Source organism: Ovis canadensis, chromosome 15 (assembly GCF_042477335.2).
Source record: "Ovis canadensis isolate MfBH-ARS-UI-01 breed Bighorn chromosome 15, ARS-UI_OviCan_v2, whole genome shotgun sequence".
Taxonomy (NCBI): domain Eukaryota; kingdom Metazoa; phylum Chordata; class Mammalia; order Artiodactyla; family Bovidae; genus Ovis; species Ovis canadensis.
In genome coordinates, this window is record NC_091259.1 from 8,990,976 (window position 1) to 8,999,450 (window position 8,475).

General features: G+C 39.2%; 1 pseudogene; it reads left to right on the forward strand.

The window, feature by feature from the left end:
- Positions 1–6,685: 6,685 nt before the first annotated feature.
- On the forward strand, positions 6,686–7,264 carry LOC138421049 (nucleoside diphosphate kinase 6 pseudogene; annotated as a pseudogene).
- The last annotated feature ends 1,211 nt before the right edge of the window (positions 7,265–8,475 follow it).

Sequence of the window (8,475 nt, forward strand, 5' to 3'; positions counted from 1 at the left end):
TCAGAGAACTCAGGATGCAAGCCTTAATTTTTCTGAATACTCCTTTTTCTATCTAGCAGGGTTCAGAGACATAGCTACATTTTAATCATTTAAAATTTTATAAACTGTATCTTCTGAACTCAATATAAAATCTACCTTCTGTGAAAATAACTCTATTTTCTGTTTCTACTGCTGGTTAACCACTTAAATGAGGATTTCTTCAGTTAATCTCTGAGGAGGCAAAGAGAAAAAGATACAGTTCTTCTATTGGTAGAGCCATGGAATGGATGTTACAAGGAGATTTTCTGTAATCCTACAGGTTGAATCATGTTTCTTAGCACCAGCTCTAATTCTATGCTCTTAATTGCTCTTGAGCTATTTTTTCTTCTTTCTCTTTTATTTCTGCTGTGCGTTTTGTTTCAAACCAGATCCTCACAAAGTGAAAGAGGATAATTAAGCCTGATATTTAAGCCTTTTGATTAATTTACATTTTATAGAGGGAGGAATTGATGACTAGTTTTTTTTTTCTTATAACAATACCAAATAAAAATTTTGTAAAGTTATTTCTAGAAAGCATTACCAGATCTGCAACTTATTTTCACAGGATATAAGTAATAGCTATCATTGATACACTCTTGAAAAATGCTTTAATAAGACCTTTTTTTTTTCTGAATTACCAATGAAGCCATTGGTTTTGAGCACCAGGAAAAAAATCTTTTCGCATATTAATTTTACATCGACTTTTATTTTATAAAGTTCATGCCATGATAAAGACAAATTCTAGTAATTACAATTGAAAATTCAGCTTGCAGTCAAGGGAACCAAGGAAGGTTTGTGGTGTTTGAAATATGATGATCATACATCTTTGAAGAAGAAACTATTTGCAATGGAATAAACATGTTAGATCATAATGTAAAGGTCAAATCCTGGCCAATCAGTCAGATTATTTTAAAAAATCACATTAAGGATACCATAAAAGCCTGACATTAAGGGCAAAAGATTAATATGTAATCTAAATTGTGAGATGAGAAAGAACCTACCATTTATTCTATACCTGTAAGTTTAATTGCTAAATGAAAGATCTTAGCAGCAAGTGAGTTCGGAAGAGCATGTGGGCCCTCAGCGTGGGTTTGATGGTTCATCCTGAGCTTACTTCTGCCTCAGCTTTTCCTTATTTATTTTTGGCTGTGCTGGGTCTTCACTGCCGCACACAGGCTTTCTTTAGTTGTGGGGAGCAGGGGCTACCCTTCATGTGGCGCACGGGCTTCTCATTTCAGTGGCTTCTCTCATTGTGGAGCACAGGCTCCAGGCACGCGGTCTCAGTAGTTGTGGCTCATGGGCTCAGTTGTTGTAATGCATGGACTTAGGTGCTTGCTTTAGGGACTGAACCCGTGGCCCCCACACTGGCCGGTGGGTTCTCAACCCCCAGACCACTGCTAGGAAGCCCTACCTCAGACTTTCTATCCAGTTTAACAACTGTTTACCTCAGCCTGTCCTATTAGACTGAACTTTCTTAGGTGCAGGCACTCTGCTCTTTTCATCTTTTTTTTTTTTAATTGAAGGATAATTGCTTGACAGAATTTTGTGGTTTTCTGTCATACATCAATAAGAATCAGCCATACACTCATGTCCCCTACCTCCCCAAATCCCCTCCCACCTCTCTCCCCATCCCACCCTTCTAGGTTGTCACAGAGCCCCTGTTTGAGTTCCCTGAGTCATACAGCAAATTCCCATTGGCTGTCTATTTTACATATGATATTGTAAGTTTCCATGTTACTCTCTCCATACATCACACCCTCGCCCTCTTCCGATCCCTGTGTCCACAGGTCTGTTCTCTATGTCTGTTTCTCAACTGCTGCCCTGAAAATAAATTAATCAGTACCATCTTTCTAGATTCCATATATATGTTAAGAGTACGATATTCATCTTTCTCTTTCTGACTTACTTCACTCTGTATAATAGGCTCTACATTCGTTCACCTCATTAGAACTGACTCAAATGGGTTCCTTTTTATGGCTGAGTAATTGTCCATTGTGTATATGTACTACAGCTTCTTTGTCCATTCATCTGTCAATGGACATCTAGGCTGCTTCCATGTTCTAGCTATTGTAAATAGTGCTGCAATGAACATTGGGGTACATGTGTCTTTTTCAATTTTGGTTTCTTCAGGGTATGTCTCTTCATCTTTTAAACCATGCCTAGCATGGTACCTAGCATAGAGCAGGCTCTTGCTAAATACTTAATGAATCTATATATGAAAACATCAATAGAGTGTTTTTAAAGACAAAAGCTCCAAACATTCATAGAACTAAAGCAGAGCTGTTCATTTCATCATCACTCCTTGACAAAGGAACTGTCTCTCACAAACACAACTGGCTGTGTCCTGCAGAAGTACAGGGTGTAACTTATAAAGCCAGCAGTTTTATTTCCTTTCCAACGACCTCCTTACATGTAACCAAAACCTGCCACCCAGGTCATATTGGTTCATTTAGCTGATGAGACCAATAACCCATCTCCGACAGTGACAATAGTAAGGGACCTGTTAGATGTAAAGATTGACTGTGTTGTTCCATACATCACTCTCTTTTTTCTGAATTATAAATGGTATTTATAAAAGAATATAAAAACATATAAATATAGGGGAAAAAATCACCGCAATCTCTCTATTAACATTTTGGTGTTTCCTTTACATTTTTAAAATAATTGAAATGAAATTTTATCAGTTTTGTGTCTGGATTACATCATTCTGAGAGCATTTTCTATGTTACTGTATTTTTCTCAAAAACATCCCTTTTAATAGCTGCATATATTTTGCCTCAAGGAATACCATACTACAGTGTATTTTTTACTGCAATAAATAATGCTTGATGGAATAATCTTTTACATTAATATTTTAAGCCTTTTTATATAGAAATATGATATAGTATACTTACATGTATCCATTAGCCAGGTCCAATCCATTTCCCTTCCTCTGGTCCAGATGGTTTTAAGGCAAATTCTAGACATTCTATTATGATGTCATTTACTTTTATTTATTAAATAAATTATTCCATATATTCTCTCTATGTATTTACATATATTATTGTTGTTATAATAATACATATTGTTAGAGTATAATATATACTCAATTTTTAAATCAAATATCCAGTCAGTTGTTCAAGCATACCAAATTTTATGGCACTTCATTTATTGCACTTTGCATATACTGTGTTTTTTTACAAATTGAAGTTCTGTGCCAATGCTGTGTCAGGCAAGTCTATCAATACTGTCCTTCCAACAGCATATGCTTGTTTTGTGTCTCTGTTATATTTTGCTGACTCTCACATTTCAAACTTTTTCATCATTATTATATTTGTTATGGTGATCTTGGATCAGTGATCTTTGATGTTACTATTGTCATTGTTTTGGGGTGCTATAAACCATGCACACAAAATGGCAAAACTTATTGATAAACATGGGTTCTGACTGCTCCACCAACCAGCCCTTCCCCATCTCTCTCTCACTCCTTGGGCCTCCCTATTTCCTGAGACATAGAAATATTGAAATTAGGCCAATTAATAACCCTACAACAGCCTCTAAGTGTGCAAGTGACAGGAAAAGTCACACATTTCTTCTTTTAAAAGCTAGAAATAATTAAGCTGAGTGAGGGAAGCTGAAAGCTAGGCCTCTTGCACGAAAGAGTTAGCCAAGTTGTGAATGCAAAGGAAAAGTTCTTGAAGGAAATTAAAAGTGCTACTCCAGTGAATACACAGAGATGGTTAAGAAAGAGAAACAGTCTCATTGCTGACATGGAGAAAGTTTTAGTGGTCTAGATAGAAGATCAAACCAGCTGCCACATTCTCTTAAGCCAAAGCCTAATCCAGAGCAAAGTTTAACTCTCTTTAATGCTCTGAAGGCTGAGAGAGGTGAGGAAGCTGCAGAATAAAAGTCTCATAGCAGAGGCTGGTTCATGAGGTTTAAGGCAAGAAACTCTCTCCATAACATAAAAGTACAAGTGCTGATGTAGAAACTGCAGCAAGTTATCCAGAAGATCTAGCTAAAATAATTACTTAAGATAGTTATTTAAGGTGGCACCATTAAATAACAGATTTTCAATGTAGATGAAACAGCCGAATATTGAAAGAAGATGCCATCTAGGAATTTCATAGCTAGAGAGGAGAAGTCAATGCCTGACTTTAAAGCTTCAAAGGACAGGGGCTAATGCAGATGCTGACTTGAAGTGAATGTCCATTTACCATTCCTAGGGCCCTTAATAATTATGCCAAATCTACTTTGCTTGTGCTCTACAAATGGAACAAGTTTAGGATGATAACACATTTATTTACAACATTGTTTACTGAATGTCTTAAGTCTACTGCTGAGATCCTGCTGCTCAAAAGAAAAAAAAGGTTCCTTTCAGAATATGACAGGTCATTGACAAGGCACCTGGTCACCCAAGAGCTCTGATCAGGATATACAATAAGATTAGTGTTACTTTCATGCCTGCTAACACAAGGTCCATTCTGTAGCCCATGGATCAAGGAGTAGTTTTGACTGAAAGTGAAGCGACTCCTTGTGACCCCATGGACTGTAGGCCGCCAGGCTCCTCTGTCCATGGGATTCTCCAGGCAAGAATACTGGAGTGTGTTGCCATTTCATTTTCCAGAGAATCTTCCTGACCCAGGGATAGAACTCCAGTCTTCCACATTGCCAGTAGATTCTTAACCATCTGAATCATCAGGGGTTCCAGTTTTAACTATTAAGTCTTATTACTTAAGAAACATCACTTTATAAGGCTATAGCTGTCATAGTGATTCCTCCGATGGATCTGGGCAAAAGTCTATTGAAAACCTTCTGGAATGAACTCACTATCCTAGATGTCATTAAGAACATTCAGGATTCATGGGAAGAGGCCAAAATATCAACATGAACAGGAGTTTGGAAGAAGTTCATTCCAGCCTTCATGGATGACTTTGAGGGGTTCAAGGCTTCGGTGGCAGCTGTACCCACAGATGTGATGGAAATAGCAAGACAACTGAAAGTGGAGCCTGGAGATGTGTCTGAATTCCTGTGATATTGTGATACAGATTTAATGGATGAAAAGTTGCTTCCTTTGGGTGAGCAAAGAAAGTGGTTTCTTGAGCTGGAATCTACTTCTGGTGAAGATGTTGTGAAGGTTGTTGAAATGACAACAAAGGATTTAGAATATTAAATCATCTAAGTTGATAAAGCAGCATCAGGGTTTGAGAGGACTGACTCTAATTTTGAAAGAAGTTCTATGTGGGTTAAATGCTGTCAAACAGCACTACATGCTACAGAGAAACTGCTCCTGAAAGGAAGAGTCAATCAATGGGGCAAACTTCACTGTGGTCTTATTTTAAGAAATTTCCACAGCAACTACTCCAACTTTGAGCAACTACCACATTGATCAGTCAGCAGCCACCAACATCAAGGCAAGACCCTCCACCAAAAAAAGAGATTAATAACTTGTTAAAGGCTCAGATGACAGTTAGCATTTTTTAGCAATAAAGTATTTTTAAATTAAGGAATGTACTTTTTAAAGACATAATTCAGTTGTGCACTTAATAGACTACAGTATAGTATAAACATAACTTTTACATGCACTGGGAAGCCAAAAAATTCATGTGAGTCACTTTATTATGATATTCATTTTATTTCAGTGGTCTGAAACTGAATCCACAATATTTCTGAGGTATGTCTGTTGATTCCCAGGTGGTACTATGGTAAAGAACCCACTTGCCAATACAGGAGTCAAGAGACAGGGGTTTGACCCCTGGGTTACAAAGATCCCCTGGAGGAGGATATGGCAACCCACTCCAGGATCCTTGCCTGGAGAATCCTCACGGACAGAAGAGCCTGGCAGGCTTCAGTCCATGAGGTTGCAAAGAGTCAGACACTACTGAAGTGGCTTAGCACACATGCTCACATGTCTGCACATAAATCTTTGATCACATTTCTGATTCTGTCCATGGGATAGAATGTTAAAAAATGGAATTCTGGGTAAAGATGAAAGCTCTTGATGGCTTATGATATCTTGCCAGATTGCTTTGCTGAAAACATTCATCCATTTTCACTCCCATGAGTAACAGGAGAGCCCCATTTTCCTTCACCCTAACCAACAACCAGTCATTGAACTGATAGTTTGAAATGCATTCTGAAAGAATCCTCTTCACCCAGAAGCTAATGGTGAGGTCTTTGGAGTCAGTCAAGGCTGAGATTCAATCCTTAGCCTATGTAGCCCCATGATATGTGAGTCAGTCTCTGAACATCTGCTTCCTCATTCAGTAGATAAAAATACATAACACATAGAGTTTTGTGATGATTAGACGTTATAATATTTATAAAGTGCTTAGCATGGTCCTGGCAAACAGTTCAAAAAATGCCTGTTTTAGACTAAAAGTCCCATGAGGTCATGTCTATTGTGGGTGGTTTCTTGTATTGCTCTTATTTTGCCTTCACTTAGTGTCCAGTGAGGAGCTAGCACTCAATAACCAATGCCTGAGGGCTCAGATGAGGAAGGGTGAGGAGTACAGCCCTGATGGGTCTCCAGTCAGTCTCTCTGACAGCAGGAGGGAGGTGACCCTTGTCTTGCGGAGCCTCAGGCCCTCCAGCTCACTCTGGCCTTGACTAAGCCTGCAGCTGCTTGTCACTGATTCTGGAGGCTCTTCGTCTGCAGATTCAGAGCAGCAAGGTCCTCACTGTATGAATGAGAGAAGCTCTGTAGAGAAAGGGATATTGCCATAAGTTTTACCAAGAACACAAAGGGCGTTTTCTCTGTCAATGGCTGGGGGAGTTTATGGCCAGTGAGCCTATGTCCTCGCCCTCAAGGATGCCACTCAGCTCGGGGGGACAGTGCGAGGACCCACCAGAATGTTTCAAGCATGCTGCCTGGCCCCAGATTCACTTCATGGGAGTTTTGACCTCACCAATATCTGTAATACAACCCCTGACTTGGACGCTGTGGCTTCAGCTAGTAGGGAGAGTGTAGCTTCTTTCCTGATGCTGGTGAACAGGCTGGTGTGAGGAAGAGAAGCCCCAGTTGCTCCATGCCCCTGTGTACTGCATCCCAGAGGGAGGCATCCTCTATATAGCTGGAACAGGGCACAGGGCCAGCTGGATGCAGGCCAGTCAGTCTGTGAGGACCGGAGGTGTGGTTTGGCCTTTTTCACAGACCTCTGGTCCAGAGCATTCTCCTAGGACCAGGGAGGCCTGGGGCTCCTGTGGCATCTCTGCTGAACATCACCACCTATGTGAAGGCCTAGCTCCTGCCTACCATCCATTCTAGAATCTAACTCTCTCTCTACCTCATCTTTGGAATGCTCATTGGTGGTTCAGAGAAATGATGGCTCCTCTTTTTTCTGAGAACTACTTATCCTTTTTCAAGGAGGAGCTTATCTAATTGACTTGCCTGAAAAATGCAGTGACTCTGTATTAGCAATACTTGGTCTGTTTTCTTAGTGAAAAGTCAATATCTCCTTCCTAACATCATACATAAAAATATCGGCAGATGAATGGATAAGAAAGCTGTGGTACATATACACAATGGAGTATTACTCAGCCGTTAAAAAGAATTCATTTGAATCAGTTCTGATGAGATGGATGAAACTGGAGCCGATTATACAGAGTGAAGTAAGCCAGAAAGAAAAACACCAATACAGTATACTAACACATATATATGGAATTTAGGAAGATGGCAATGACGACCCTGTATGCAAGACAGGGAAAGAGACACAGATGTGTATAATGGACTTTTGGACTCAGAGGGAGAGGGAGAGGGTGGGATGATTTGGGAGAATGACATTCTAACATGTATACTATCATGTGAATTAAAAAAAAAATAAACTCAAAATGGATTAAAGACTTAAAGGTCAGAAACTATAAATCTCTTAGAGGAAAACATAGGCAGTACATTCTTTGACATACATCACAGCAAGATCCTCTGTGACCCACCTCCTAGAGTAATGGAAATAAAAACAAACAAATGGGATATAATTAAACTTCAAAGCTTTTGCACAGCAGAGGAAACTATAAGATTAAAACACAATGCTCAGAAGAGAGATAATAACTGCAAATAAAACAACGGACAAAGGATTAATCTCCAGAATATATAAGCAGTTCATACAGCTCAGTATTAGGAAAAAAACCAGCCTAATCAAAAAATGGGCAGAAGACTCTAAATAGACATTTCTCCAAAGAAGATATACAGATGGCCAATAAATGCATGAAGTGTTCAACATCACTCATTATTAGAGACATGCAAATCAAAACTAGAATGAGGTATCATCTCACACCAGTCAGAATGGTCATCATCAAAAAATATACAAACAATAAATGCTGGAGAGGATGTGGAAAAAAGGGATCCCTCCTACATTGCTGGTAGGAATGTAAATTGATATAGCCATAATGGAAAACAGTATGGAGAATCCTTTAAAAATAGGCATAAATCTACAATTATGACCCAGCAACCCCACTACTGGCATATATCCCGAGGAAGCC